This window comes from Orcinus orca, chromosome 8, assembly GCF_937001465.1.
Source record: "Orcinus orca chromosome 8, mOrcOrc1.1, whole genome shotgun sequence".
NCBI classification, from domain to species: Eukaryota; Metazoa; Chordata; class Mammalia; order Artiodactyla; family Delphinidae; genus Orcinus; species Orcinus orca.
In genome coordinates, this window is record NC_064566.1 from 38,663,509 (window position 1) to 38,678,537 (window position 15,029).

The window sequence follows — 15,029 nt, forward strand, 5'->3', positions numbered from 1 at the left end:
TTTCATATGCCTCTTGGCCATCTGTATGTCTTCTTTGGAGAAATGTCTATTTAGGTCTTCTGCCTATTTTTTAATTGAATTGTTTGTTTTTTTGATATTGAGCTCCATGAGCTGTTTATATATTTTGGAGATTAATCCTTTGTCTGTTGTTTCGTTTGCAAATATTTTCTCCCATTCTGAGGGTTGTCTTTTCGTCTTGCTTATGGTTTCCACTATGTATTCTAAATTCCCCTCACCCTCAGCTACTACCCCAGCAGATCTGCGTGGCTTACCTGATAGTGCAACTCAAACTTTTATGTCTGAGGGGTCTGAACCTATTGATAATCATACCCTTCTCAGTCCAGGTTTGCTACATGTAATCATTCATAGTTATAATGGATCAAAAGAATTCCAGGAGGTGCTCAAGTGGATAGAAGAGGCCTGATGTACTCAACTTGCCACAAAGTGGCTGACTGCTCTCTTGGAGGAATAATTTCATAAAAGCAAGCTGTTCAAGACAGAGTGAACTTCACTAAAGCACTCACCAATGTCATAGCTTCTTTTCAAACTCAGGTAGTATAAATCGAGGTGCTATGGTCTAAATGATCACTCCCCCCTCCAAAAATTCATATGTTAAAAACCTAACCCCCAAAGATGATAATATATTAAGAGATGGGAACTCTGGGAGTTGCTTAGAATGGGATAAGTACCTTATAAAAGAGACTCCACAGAGATCCCTGGCCCCTTCCACCATGTGAGGACACAGGGAGAAGGTGCCTGCTAATGAACCAGAAAGAGGGCCATCACCAGAAAGTGACCATGCTGGCACCTTGATCTTGGACTTTCCAGCCTCTAGAGCTGTGAGCAATAAATTTCTGTTTGTAAGCTACCCAGTCTGTGGTATTTTGTTATAACAGCCAAATGCACAGGCAAATAAAATTACCTTTTAAGTTTTGCCTATCATTATGCTCTTTAATATTCTGGAACAAACTGATACTCTACTGAAGTTTAGGACAGTGGTTCTCTCTTGGATCCATGAGATCACAGCTATTTCATAATAATACTAAGATGTTATTTATGTTAACATCAATGGAGTCATCATTGCTAACTTTAAATAAATCAATAAAAAGGTCTTTAAATTTTCTTTGGTTCCATTTCCAATGTAAGTGTTAAGAAATCTGGAGATGAGAAAACCAGAGGATTTCTGCTTTAGGGCAAAAGCTTTTTTTTTTCCCTTGGAAAAAAAAAAAAGACATACATAGTTTTATTTCTCTATGACTATTGCTCCTGGAATAGTCTCAGCCATTTATGTTGGACTACCTTTAACCAAAGCAACTAACTTCTGTTGTACAGAGAAAACTGGCGGATGGATAAATAAGAATTGCTTGTTGTACAGGAGCACTTTAGCAGACTAGCAAAGCTCATGAACACATATACTACACCTTTCTACAGCCACATACATCTCTCTCAGCTTCTTAAAGTGGCAAAGAGAACATGTTTATTACCATGACCCAAGTTATAGCCTCTCTATAACACATAAAAGTAAGAAGCAGGGCTTCCCTGGTGGTGCAGTGGTTGAGAGTCCGCCTGCCGATGCAGGGGACACAGGTTTGTGCTTCAGTCCGGGAAGATCCCCCATGCCACGGAGCGGCTGGGCCCGTGAGCCATGGCCGCTGAGCCTGCGCGATCGGAGCCTGTGCTCCGCAACGGGAGAGGCCACAACAGTGAGAGGCCCGCGTACTGCAAAAAAAAAAAAAAAGTAAGCAGCAAAACTATGTATACTTAAAACTATGCTTAGTAATAATCAACAATACAATATTCTACATTACTTAGAAGTTATCTAGGTATTCAGTGATTATCTAGTAATTAACCTAATATCAGTCCAATGTTGGGGTTTTTTTTGGTTTTTGTTTTTGGCCAAGCCACTCAGCTTGTGGGCTCTTAGTTCCCTGACCAGGGATTGAACCCATGCCGCCCTGCAGTGGAAGTACAGAGTCCTAACCACTGGACTGTCAGGGAATTCCCAGTCCAATGTTTGAAGTTAAAGAACTTGAAAATTAACTTCAGGTTACTACAAAACATACATACTACAAAATATAATTATTATTGAAATAAAAATGTTGTCAGTATAGTGATTCAATTTAGTTGAGCACAAATTTACATTTCATAATCTTAAATACTGTTAATGCCCTTCAGCCAAAGACCACCAGGAACACTCCTGTAGTTGAACAAGTTTGGTTTTGTAGCAGGAGGGAACATACACCATAGGGAACTGTGGGGTGGCTCAGTAATAGGATGTTAGAAAGGACTTATACAACTAGGGATTTGGTTGGGTGATTTTGGAGAAGGTACAGGAAGAGAGGGTTTACTCTAGGTGAAAGCGGGGACAATCTATGATTATCTTGATACATCTTATTCATAGGGAAGGCACACTAATGCAAGCATAGAGCTATAATTGGTAAAGCAGTATGAGTCACATACTAGCTGGTCTAGAGAGATATTTGGTATTTTATGGCTTGGACAATGTTCTTGTTTTGTCTATGTTCAGACATGATTATTGGAGTGAGCTCGTTTTTGTATTAATCTGTCATGGTCACAGAGTGGTCTTGTCTGATGTTGATGTTCTGTGAAATAGTTCATGTCCAACAGGAGAACATTAAGACCTAGCTGTGAGTGACAAGCCAGCTCATAGCAACACCAAGGCCCAGCAGAAGATAGCACCAGGCCAGCTCCTGGATGTCAGGGTCTGCTTTTTTCCTTTATTAACATTATGTAGAAGTAATGTTAGCTTATTTGGTCAGTAAACCTCCATACGTTTAGGAAAAACAAATACAAATAGAACAAAATGTAGATTTGTATTATACTTAACACTGATAAATCAGAGAAGAGATAGCTATTTCTCAAAACCAGAATTGTTAAATGAGTCTTGAAGGGGTTCAGAACATGCCACCTCAAAATATGCTGATTTGGCCTACTGATTATTTTGAGCTAAAGGCACTTGTAAAACAGCAGATGCAAGAAGGGCACTCTGACCTCCCCTTTCTTCTTGAAAGCAAGAGGTAAAACTCCCATGTGAAAGATGCCCTCTTTGCCCCTGGAAGAAAAGGACGTTCTTATCACCAGAGACAGGGAATGGAGGCCACAAAGAATCTGTACCTTGTTAGAAGAACCCTATTTTCCTTGAGCCTCCCCATATATTCTGTTAGAATTTTTTTAGTTTAGCACATTTAAAGTATTAGATGCTTGGTCTCCTTATTTTAAGAGAATTTTAGGAATATTTGATTTACGTGTGTGCTTAGTTATCTCTATAAGCCAATCAGAGCAGAGCTCCTTTAATTTAGAAGTCCTTATAATCTTATTTATTTATTTTTAAAATTGTTATTTATTTATTTATGGCTGCATTGAGTCTTCGTTGCTGCATGCGGGCTTTCTCTAGTTGTGGCGAACAGGAGCTACTCTTCATTGCAGTGCGTGGGCTTCTCATTGTGGTGGCTTCTCTTGTTGCAGAGCATGGGCTTTAGGTATGCGGGCTTCAGTAGTTGTGGCACACGGACTCTAGAGCGCAGGCTCAGTAGTTGTGGCACAAGGGCTTAGTTGCTCCGTGGCATGTGGGATCTTCCTGGACCAAGGATCAAACCCATGTCCCCTACATTGGCAGGCGGATTCTTAACCACTGCACCACTAGGAAAGTCCGTATAATCTAATTTATTAATATCATCTAGAGATAGGTAGACATTCTGCAACTGAGTCCCCCTAAAGCCGAGTTCCCTTACCCAATTTTCGATTTTCTTTCCATCCCAAACTTTATTTCCTTTCTTTCTTCTCTGACCTCAATCCTGTGCTAACTAAACACTAATCAACCAGAGTCAGATAAGTAAAACTGATGTTGTTGATAACATCATTAATGTACTAAAATTGCTGTTGTAGATATTATTATTAACTTAAACAAACTCAGGTGGTTTCTCCAGGGCAAGATGAGCTAATAGGCCTCTGAGCCATGGACCGCTTGGCCAGAGAATCACAAACCAGAGACATCCTGATTCCCAAAACTACAATTAAGAAATGTCACAAGAAGATGATTAACCCCAGCCTCTTTGTTCTCCCCCTTGAAAAAACTCGTAACTCAAAGACCAAGTTGGAGTGGAGGCTAGTCTCCCACTCCCTTGCTTGGTGCCCTGCAATAAATCCTTGCTTTGCTGCAAATTCCCACTGCTAGTTTGGCTTTCTGTACTGCTGGCCCATGAGCCCTTTGCTTAGTTACAGTTTCACACTCATACACAGAGAGGTAAGGCCTTTCTAAATTACACAGAGATATAGATTTATAGCTTTAAATCTACAATTTCAGCTGCAAGTCAAGAGTAAAAACAGAAACACAAAAACTTACTAGTTTGGATATCAAAGAGCTGTTTCCCATCCAGGTAAAAGTCTGTTCTCCTTCCTGGTTTGCACGGTCTTAAGATGGACAAGTAGAGAAACAAATATGACTAACAAAATTTGGGGAATAACTTACCAGCCATAAGCAATCCTGAAACAAACAAACAAAAAAAGCACAGAATTAGTAGTGACGACAAGAAACTAGAGAAACATATATTACCTAACTCAGATTTGGCCGTTTGCCACTCAAAAGCCAACACTCGAGAGACCAGTGTTGACTGGAAAGCGAAGATTGCTTTATTCAGGAGGCCAGCAACATGGGGAGAAATAGGACTTGTATTCAAGAACCAACTCCCAAGATTCTGCTTGACCATGAAAGTTTCTTAAGAGGGAGAAAAGGGAAGTTAATCACAGTTAGTCATTTGGGGAGGGGGTCAGAGTCTTTTATCTTCCACGGTGTGCAGATTTTCTTCTGACTGGTTGGTGGTGAGGTAACAGGGTGATGCTCCAGGAATCATACCCAGCCTGAAGTTAGCATCCTCCACCTGGGTGGGGCCTTAGTTCCTACGGAAGAACTCAAAGATACTGTTATGTATGTTCCTTGAGGAAGAACCAGGACCCTGCTTTATTATTGCACTATGGTTTCCTGACTGCTTCTCCTTTGTGTCTGCATTCCCTCTCTTCCCCGATAAGCAACTGTTTGAATCTACCCGTTGGTACTCAGGGAAGGTCTAGGAGGCTGAAGCTTCTTTCCTACAAACAAGAAATGGGGGACACAGAAAGGATTTGTATCCAAAAGGATTTCTGCTGAGGAGGGCCCCACAGGGTCCTGCTCAGTTTCACACAGTGTCAGCAAAGTTCTATTGCCACTTAGCATTCACCTATAGGAGCCAAAAAATAAGTGGCTGGGTTTAAGACACCCATGAGGTTCCTTCTCCAGCAATGTAATATACCTGGCCCTTTTGAAACCGTGCACCTCAGATTGGGACTTGAACCCACATGCCAGGACTCGAACCCAGCCTAAACCCACAGTCTTCCAACTGAGATCACACACCTGGTTTCAGGACTTAATGAAACTCAGGTTCTTGATGTCTCATCACAGAAAGAATTCAGTGAGTGACAAAATGATACATAAGAAGTGGATTTATTTAGAGAGAAACACACCCCACAGACAGTGTGGGCCGCTCAGAAGGCGAGAGCAGCCTTGGGAGAAACACACTCCACAGACAGAGTGTGGGCCATCTCAGAAGGTGAGAAAGGCACCAGTGTATGGGGTTGTCAGTTTTTATAGAGGTGGGTAATTTCACAGGCTAATGAGTGGGAGGAGTATTCCAGCTATTTCAGGAAGGGGTGGGGATTTCCAGGAATTGTGCCACTGCCCACTTTTTGACCTCTATGGTCGGCCTTGGAACTGTTACAGCACCTGTGGGTGTGTCATTTAGCTTGCTGATGTGTTACAATGAGCATATACTAAGGCTAAAGGTCTAGTGGAAGGCCATCTTGGACCTGTTTGGTTCTAATCACTTTATGTCGTGTCCTTGGGTTATGTCATTCTTTTAAAGATTGTGCCCTGCCCCCTTCCCTCCTGTTTCAACACATGTGGGTTCAAGTCCCAATCAGAGTTGCATGGTTTCACGCTCTCACCGCTTGTTTGTAGTCCTTTCTTAAAGATAAAGCAAAGCATGGACTTGGGAGAAGACTACCTGGGCTTTACCACTTACTAGCTGTGTGACCTTGGGCAAGTTACTCATCTTCTCTGTGCTCCAGTTTCCTCATTTGTAAAATGAGGATTTCAATAGTGTTATTTCATAGAGTTGTTACAAGGATTAAATGACCTAATATTTATTTGGAAAGTACTTATAACAGTGCCTAGCACATATTCAGTGTTATATAAATATTACATAAAGATATGTGAATAATTTGCTATCTCATTTATCTATTTTCAAGTAATATGTTCAGGTACTCTAATGCTATGTACATGATAATGTTAAAACTTTCTCAGAGGAAAAGGAGTGGGGAGGGACAAGGTATATCTACAAAAAAACGGATGTGGTTTATTTTTTTTTCACCATCATCCCTTCTATATTCCCTGTTTGTGAGGAAATTTTTTCAGACACTTGACATCCCTACTCGTGTATTTGTGCAGAGGACAGACTCTTGTTCGGTTCCATTGCAAGATCTCCTTCCGTAGCATGCTTTGTCCTCCTGAAAGAACCCTTCCTTTCAGTTCCTCTCCCTAATGCTGCAGATCTGCTCCTTTGCCCCAGTCCTGCCCCCACGGCCCTGAACTAGTGGGAGAATCTCCTAGATGCAGAATGCCTGCCTTGCTAACCACACAGATGGACCAGACATGGCCTCTGCCTTCAGGTCACTCACAGACCAAGAGGATCAGTACTGTGTAATCTTGAAACTAGCCATTTTGGCTGTATATGAGAACCTGACCTGCTTTCATGTGGTTCTCTAGCATAATTTACATCCACACGTCCGACCGTAATCAGTCAGTTATGTCTTATATTAAGCCACCCAGAAAAATAACCACTTCCTTAGAGGAAATTATGTTAGACCAACGTCTTCTGTGTTTTTCTTTTTCCCTGGTGCATTTTTATTTTAATAGCAGGGAAGTTCATTTCTGAAAAAGATTTTAAGTTGCTTGCCATTATAGAAAGTATCCTGAGCTAGAAGTCAGGCATTTTGGAGTTTAATCCTAGCTCTTCCCTTTTAGCACTGGGGGGTGAGTTGCTTCACCTCTCTGGGTCCCCGCTTACTAAAACATTCAATGGTAAAGAAAACAGCAAATGCTTTTTGATGCTCTCACAATCAAAAGCAAGCTTCTGCTGAATCAGTGGAGCACTGGGACTGGATACCAACTAGTCTAATCTCTCATTTTACAGAGGATAAAATGAGACTAATACTGACAAAGTGGCTTACCAAGTTCAGAAATCTAATTGAGATCAAAGTCAAGACTGTGTGATGAAGAATTGTGCTCTGTTATTTGCTAGACCCCAAGCCATAGTGTGCCTACTGGTTATTATGTACCAGCAAACAATATTATGCTTAGCTTAAACCACAGTTTTCTTCCTTTATTTAGACAGTTCCCTTTGAAGGAAATAAAGTTCTTGCATTTGTTGTGATGTACTTTGAAGGATTACAACCTTTTATCGTATGTTTTTGGTTATAATAATTAAAACTTTGCATAGCTTTAAAACATTATTCGTAGGATACAAAAAAATTAAGTAAAAGTTTCTGAAAGATGAAAAATGTCTAATTTTGTAATTCAACAAGACACAGCATGCAGAAAAAAAGGGGATATTAAAGTGCCTTTATTTGGACAGAAGAATTATAACAGGATTTCCCTTGTGAGAGAAAAAAACAAAAGGACAAGTTTTAAAGACTTGAAGGTTTTTTGATAGTTAATGCAGTGGTAATTAGTTTTCCTCTGACATCTTGCACTTTATTCCTGTGTAACACCATTCATCTGAAGATTATAGATGAGTTTTGGACTTCCCTGGTGGTGCAGTGGTTAGGAATCTGCCTGCCAATGCAGGGGACACAGGTTTGAGCCCTGGTCCAGGAAGATCCCACGTGCCGCAGAGCAACAGTGCTCGTGCACCACAACTACTGAGCCTGCGCTCTAGAGTCCATGAGCCACAACTACTGAGCCCACATGCCACAACTACTGAAGCCCGTGCACCTAGAGCCCATGCTCCGCAACGAGAAGCCACCGCAATGAGAAGCCCGTGCACCTCAACGAAGAGTAGCCCCAGCTCGCCGCAACTAAAGAAAGCCTGAGTGCAGCAACAAAGACCCAACACAGCCAATAAATAAATAAATATTTAAAAAAATAAAAATAAATATAGATTATAGATGAGTTTTAATCTTGTCTATACTTAAGTTTTATATAACCCATTTATATATATATTTTTTATTGAAGTATAGCTGATTTGCAATGTTGTGCTAATTTCTGCTGTTCAGCAAAGTGACTCAGTTATGCACATATACACATTCTTTTTTTATATTCTTTTCCATTATGGTTTATCTATGACCCATTTATTTTAATTTATTTCTCTCAGTTTTCAGATGAGCAAATCAAAATTTTCAAAAATAAGATACTCTCAAAAGCCCTGCAATGCCTGTTTCTTATTTTAACAACTCAAGTCTGGATATGGCTTGATTCAAATTTAGCTTTGCCTGTTACAGGGATTCCATCATGCAAGCCGCAAGTTCAGGGTTTGCCAGATAAGCTGAGATCTCCTAGCCTCAAAACAATCATCTACCATCATCTCTTCACCCCGCTCTCGGGTGCTCTTCCCATTCACCCAGCTAATTTTGCTTCAGCTTCCCCTGGTTTGCCTTTGGGCTTCCTGTAGGACCCGTGTCCAATCAGTCTTTTCTCTCTCTCAGCTTCAGTCCACCTCAGGCAGGATACAGCTAAGCAGCCTTAGCCAGTGCCCTTGCTGGACCTGCCCTGGATTAGAGAGAGGAAGATTTAGACACCCATTATTGCCCCATGCTGACCCCTAAGTATGAACGAACAAAACAAAGGAAGCAAGTCAAAGACTTGCTCTAGTCCTCGGATGTAGAGTGCTTGGGCAGCAAGCGTTAGGTTCTTAGTTGGACACTTATGACCCCAGGAAGAAAGAGAGGACGATAAATACTATTGATGAATCCTCGTGGAAAGTAGAGGGGTAACTGAAAGTGGGGGTGCATGCATTGTCTGCAGCTCTGTTATTCAAAGTGCGACCTAGGGACCAGCAGACTCAGCATCACCTGGGAGCATCCCAGGCCCCACCCCAGATCTACCAAATCTGAATATGCATTTTAGTAAGACCTGTAGGTGATTTGTGTGCACACTGTCTAAGGTGAGTCTGGCTTGATCTGTCCTTTCCTGTGAAAGGCCTCAGAGTGTCCAGGGCCTGAGAGACAGACTTGGGCACCCCAAAATTCACAGGAGCCAAATGCTAACCTAGTCATCCACAGAGAGACTCACTGCCCCAGGGTTTACATACTTGAAGGCTGAATGCCTGCTCATTTCCTTCCCTATCGGCAAACTTAACCCAGGAGGCTAGATCCTCATCAGATTACCAGGAGAACCTGGGATATTTACTCTCCCCTTCTAAATAATTCAGTGTTTCTCCAAATACATTATTGCCAGCCTAAGCACACTTCAGTCTCCTTCTTCCACTTCTGAAAAGCAGTTTTACTTGCCTCATTTTCTCAAGCTTGGGGGACATCTCCTAGTAACTCTCAAACAATTTTTTTGTTTTTGCGGTACGCGGGCCTCTCACTGTTGTGGCCTCTCCCGTTGCAGAGCACAGGCTCCGGACGCGCAGGCTCAGCGGCCATGGCTCACGGGCCCAGCCGCTCCGCGGCATGTGGGATTTTCCCGGACCGGAGCACAAACCCGTGTCCCCTGCATCGGCAGGCGGACTCTCAACCACTGCGCCACCAGGGAAGCCCCCAAACAATTTTGATAATCATAAGTCAGTCACACAACCTCATCTAATCCTCATAACAACTATGCAATAGGTACTAGTATCCCCATTTTACAAATGCAGAAACTGAGGCTCAGAGATGTTAAGTAACATGTTCAAAGTCATACATCTAATAGTAGGGGATCAGAATGCTCGCTGGCCCCAAAGCCAGTGGTTTTAGTACCTGGAACATACACAACCACCTCTTTGGCCTTTTCCTCAGACAAGCTCCAAAGATGCTTTGCAAGCTGTTATTTACAGACATACGACTTGTCTTCCTGCTCGTTCGTGTGGTTCATATGTCATGTGTCAACCTCATTATTATGATTACTATCATTTTCATCATCATCAATCAACATTTGTTGAAAGCTGTCATGGTGCTGGGCACTATAATTTTAATTCCCTGCATGCAGTTTCTGCCTGTATACTCTTCCTTTTAAATAATCACATTGCTAGGAATATTTTCTTTTGAAAGTGTGACAAACTACCAGCAGGTGCTTGTAGTTTCCAGCAGGCATTTGTTTTAGTGCTGAAAGCTGGAGAAAAAATTTGCTCAGTTATTCACTCTGTACAAAATCTGAACAATTGATGTCTGCTTTCACAGTTCATGCTTGATGGCTTCAAAGATCAAGATAAATTCTTTCAACCAGAGGAAAAATAAATCCATAAGAGCTTAATCTGTGGTCTATCACTGCTCAATGTTGAACACCTATGCTTTTATTCTATTCTGATTTCTTTTTATTTTTTTAAAATTTTTATTGGAGTTGATATACAATGTTGTGTTGGTTTCAGGTATACAGCAAAGTGAATTAGTTATACATGTACATATATCCACTCTTTTTTAGATTCTTTTCCCATGTAGGCCATTACAAAGTATTAAGTAGAGTTCCCTGTGCTATATGATTTCTTCTTAAATTTTATTTTATTTTTTCCCAAGACATTTTATTTTATTCTCTATTTTTTTATTGAAGTATAGTTGATTTACAATATTGTGCTAATTTCTGCTGTACAGCAAAGTGACTCAGTTACACACATATATACATTCATTTTTTATATTCTTTTCCATCATGGTTTATCCCAAGGAGATTGAATACAGTTCTGTGTGCCAGACAGTAGGACCTTGTTGTTTATCCATTCTAAATGTAATAGTTTGCATCTACTAACCCCAAGCTCCCAGTCCATCCTTCTCCCTCCTCCACTCCCCCGTGGCAACCACAAGTCTATTCTCTTTTTAAATTTTAAAATGCTAAGATTTACTATTGAAGCTTAGAGTTTTAATGTCTAACCTTCAGACTGTGAATATTTATATCAGTCAGTAAATGGCAATGTAAAGGAAGTCAGGTTTATATTTGAATTTTGGTTAATATACTTACCAGCTTGGTCCCTTTGGGAATGTTACTTCACCTTGCTAAGCCTCAGTTAATCAACCTATTGAAAGAGGTTAATAAATTATTTTTCTTTTTTTCTTTTTTTTGGCCGCACCACACCACTGCAGGATTTTAGTTCCCCAACCGGGGATTGAACCTGGACCCTCAGCAGTGAAAGTGGGGAGTCCTACCCATTGGACCACCAGGGAATTCCCGAAAGAGGTTAATAAACTCTTAAAAGATTTCTTATCTTTTAGAGATATATACTGAATGAAATGATGTGATGGATGGGATTTGCTTCAAAATAATCCAAATGTAGGGGGAAAGTTGGGTGGGTGTATAGTTGAAACAAAACTAGCTAATATGTTAATTGTTGACACAGGGTGATGGGTACCTAGGGATTCATTATAGTATTCTCTCTACTTTTGTATATGTTTGAAAATTTTCAATTAAAAGAATGAAAAAAAATCCTCATAGGTCTTTGTGAATATTAGAAAATATATGTGAAAAATATATATATGTGAAAGTGCTTTAGTCTGGAATAATAGCAACCACTTTTCAGGCATTTACTGTGTGCTATATGCCATTCAGAACACTTTACATACATTATTTCATTTAATTATCACAACACTTGCATGAATTAGGTAATTGTTATTATCTGCATTTTAGAGATGAGGAAAAAGAGACACAGAATTTAAGCAACTCACCTGAGGGCACGCAGCTAATAAGTACCAAAATGAGATTCAAACCTTAGTTGACCTCCAGAGCCCATGCTACATTGCCTCTCATCTGATAAGCATCTGAGTAATGGCCAATAATAGCTGCCATTTTTTGTGTTACAAACATACTAGGAATCATCCTAAATGTCTGCTCTACTTTATCCCTGATTTGTTCAACAAAAACCCAAAGCAGCCAAAATTAATTAATTAATTAATTTTAATAATAATAATAATAAATAAATTAACTGAGGCAAATTTGGAGCCAGGTTGACTGAATACTCTGAACTCCTTTTGAATGAGTGGCATGTTTGGTCTGCTCCCTAGCCAACACATCAGCAATGAATAGAGGGCTAGTTCATGGTTAACAACTGTCCCTCTGGGAGGGGGAGAGAGAAAAGCCCTGATTTGTAGCATTTGCAGGGATAAATACTCCTACCGTGGCCATTTTTGCAATGTCATTGAGTGCAGAACTGGGAAGAGATGTGCAGTATTACACACTGTTATATAAGATTTCCACCCTGCAGATAGTTGATGTAAATGCCTTCAACAACATAGGTAATGGTAAAATGTAGCAGAATAAGGAAGTGATGAGTTTTGATCATTTTTTTGTCTTTGTTCTTGATGTAATTTATTTAATTGTAAGTTTATAAAAGTTAATTTTTTTAACTATTTATTGTGAGGTCCTAATAAGGTAACAATCTGAAAGTTGTTGCAAAGTATTTTATTTATTTATTTATTTTGGCTGTGTTGGGTCTTCGTTTCTGTGCGAGGGCTTTCTCTAGTTGTGGCAAGCGGGGGCCACCCTTCATCGCGGTGCGTGGGCCTCTCACTATCGTGGCCTCTCTTGCTGCGGAGCACAGGCTCCAGACACACAGGCTCAGTAGTTGTGGCTCACAGGCCTAGTTGCTCCATGGCATGTGGGATCCTCCCAGACCAGGGCTCGAACCCGTGTCCCCTGCATTAGCAGGCAGATTCTCAACCACTGTGCCACCAGGGAAGCCCAAAAGTTAATTTTTAATAATTGCATTGTTTAACAGTTGGCTCACAAAATTCCCAAAAATTGAACAGCTAGCTCTCTTGAGCTGTTACAAACCATTTCCAACATAACAGTAAAGATCAAGTTTGCTCTCTATCAGTTACGTGATAGTGAAATGTAAGTGGTTATTGCCAGCAAAAATTATTGGCCTAAAAATTAGGAATTTGCAGAAGACAGTTTTATCACCAGATTTCTTTTCATTCAGAATTAGCTTCACAGGTATAAATATAAAAGTATGTGTTGATCTGAGACTCCAGTTTGGAAGGATTTGTGAGTGGAGACATGAATGACTTTAGAAAGAGGTAATTTCTGCTAGAATCTAACAACCAAATGGCTCTAAAGTGCAACCCATCAAGAGATTTGAACAGACAGTTCATAGTAAAGAACTAGAATGGCCCTTCATCATGATAAAAACACTCATCTTTCAAGAGAATAAGACAAGTCACAGACCAGGAGAAAATATTTGCAAAAGACATATGTGATATAGGACTGTTATTCACAATATACAAAGAACTCTTTAAACTCAACAATAAGAAAACAAACAACCCAGGTGAAAGATGAGCAAAATACCTGAAAGCTCACCAAAGAAGATATACAGGTGGCAAATAAACATATGAAAAGATGCTCAACATCATATGTCATTAGGGAATTGCAAATTATAACATCAGTAAGATACTACTACACACCTATTAGAACGGCCAAAATCCAAAACACTGTTAGCACCAAGTGCTGAGAAGGATGTGGAGCAACAGTAACTCTCATTTATTGTGGTGGAAATGCAAAATGCTACAGCCACTTTTTGGAAGACAGCTTGACAGTTTCTTACAAAATTAAATGTACTCTTATCATATGATCCAGCAATTGCACTCCTTATCAAAATGAGTTGAAAACTTATGTTCATACAAAACCCTACACACAGATATTTCTAGCAGCTTTATTCATAATTGCCAAAACTTGGCAGCAACCAAGATGTCCTTCAACAGATAAATGAATGAAGAAACTGTGGCAGATCCAGACAGTGGAATATTATTCAGCCCTAAAAAGAAATGATCTATCAAGCCATGAAAAGACATGGAGAAATCTTTAATTCATATCACTACATGAAAAAAGCCAATCTGAACAGCATGAGTCCAACTACATGACATTCTGAAAAAGGCAAAACTATGGAGAGAGTAAAAAGATCAGTGGTTGTCAGAAGTTAGGAGAGTGGAAGGGATGAATTAGCAGAGCACAGAATATCTTTAGGGCAGTGAAACTACTCTGTAGGATACTATAATGGTAGATACATGCCATTATAAATTTGTCCAAACTCAAGGAATGGACAAGAGTGAACTATAAGGTAAACTGTGGAATTCAGGTGATAATGATGCATCAGTATAGGTTCATCAATTGTAACAAATGTACCACTCTGGTGGGAGATGTTGATAGGGGAAGAGGCTGTGCATGTGTGGGAACAGGCAGTATAAGGGAACTCTGTATCATCTGCTCAGCTTTGCTGTGAGCCTAAAGGTGTTCTTAAAAATGTCTATTTAGGGGGCTTCCCTGGTGGCACAGTGGTTGAGAGTCCGCCTGCCGTTACAGGGGACAAGGGTTCGTGTCCCGGTCCGGGAAGATCCCACATGCCACGGAGCAGCTAGGCCCGTGAGCCATGGCCACTGAGCCTGTGTGTCCGGAGCCTGTGCTCCCAAACGGGAGAGGCCACAACAGTGAGAGGCCCGCGTACCGCAAAAAAAAAAAACATGTCTATTTAAAAAAATAAAGCGGGGGGGAGACCTTCAAGATGGCGAAGGAGTAAGGCATGGAGATCACCTTCCTTCCCACAAATACATCAGAAATACATCTAAATGTGGAACAACTCCTACAGAACACCTACTGAACGCTGGCAGAAGACCTCAGACTTCCCAAAAGGCAAGAAACTCCCCACGTACCTGGGTAGGGCAAAAGAAAAAAAAAGAAAAAACAGAGACAAAAGAATAGGGACGGGACCTGCACTTCTGAGACGGACGTGTGAAGGAGGAAAAGTTTCCACACACTAGGAAGCCCCTTCACTGGCAGAGACGGTGGGTGGGTGAGGGGGAACCTT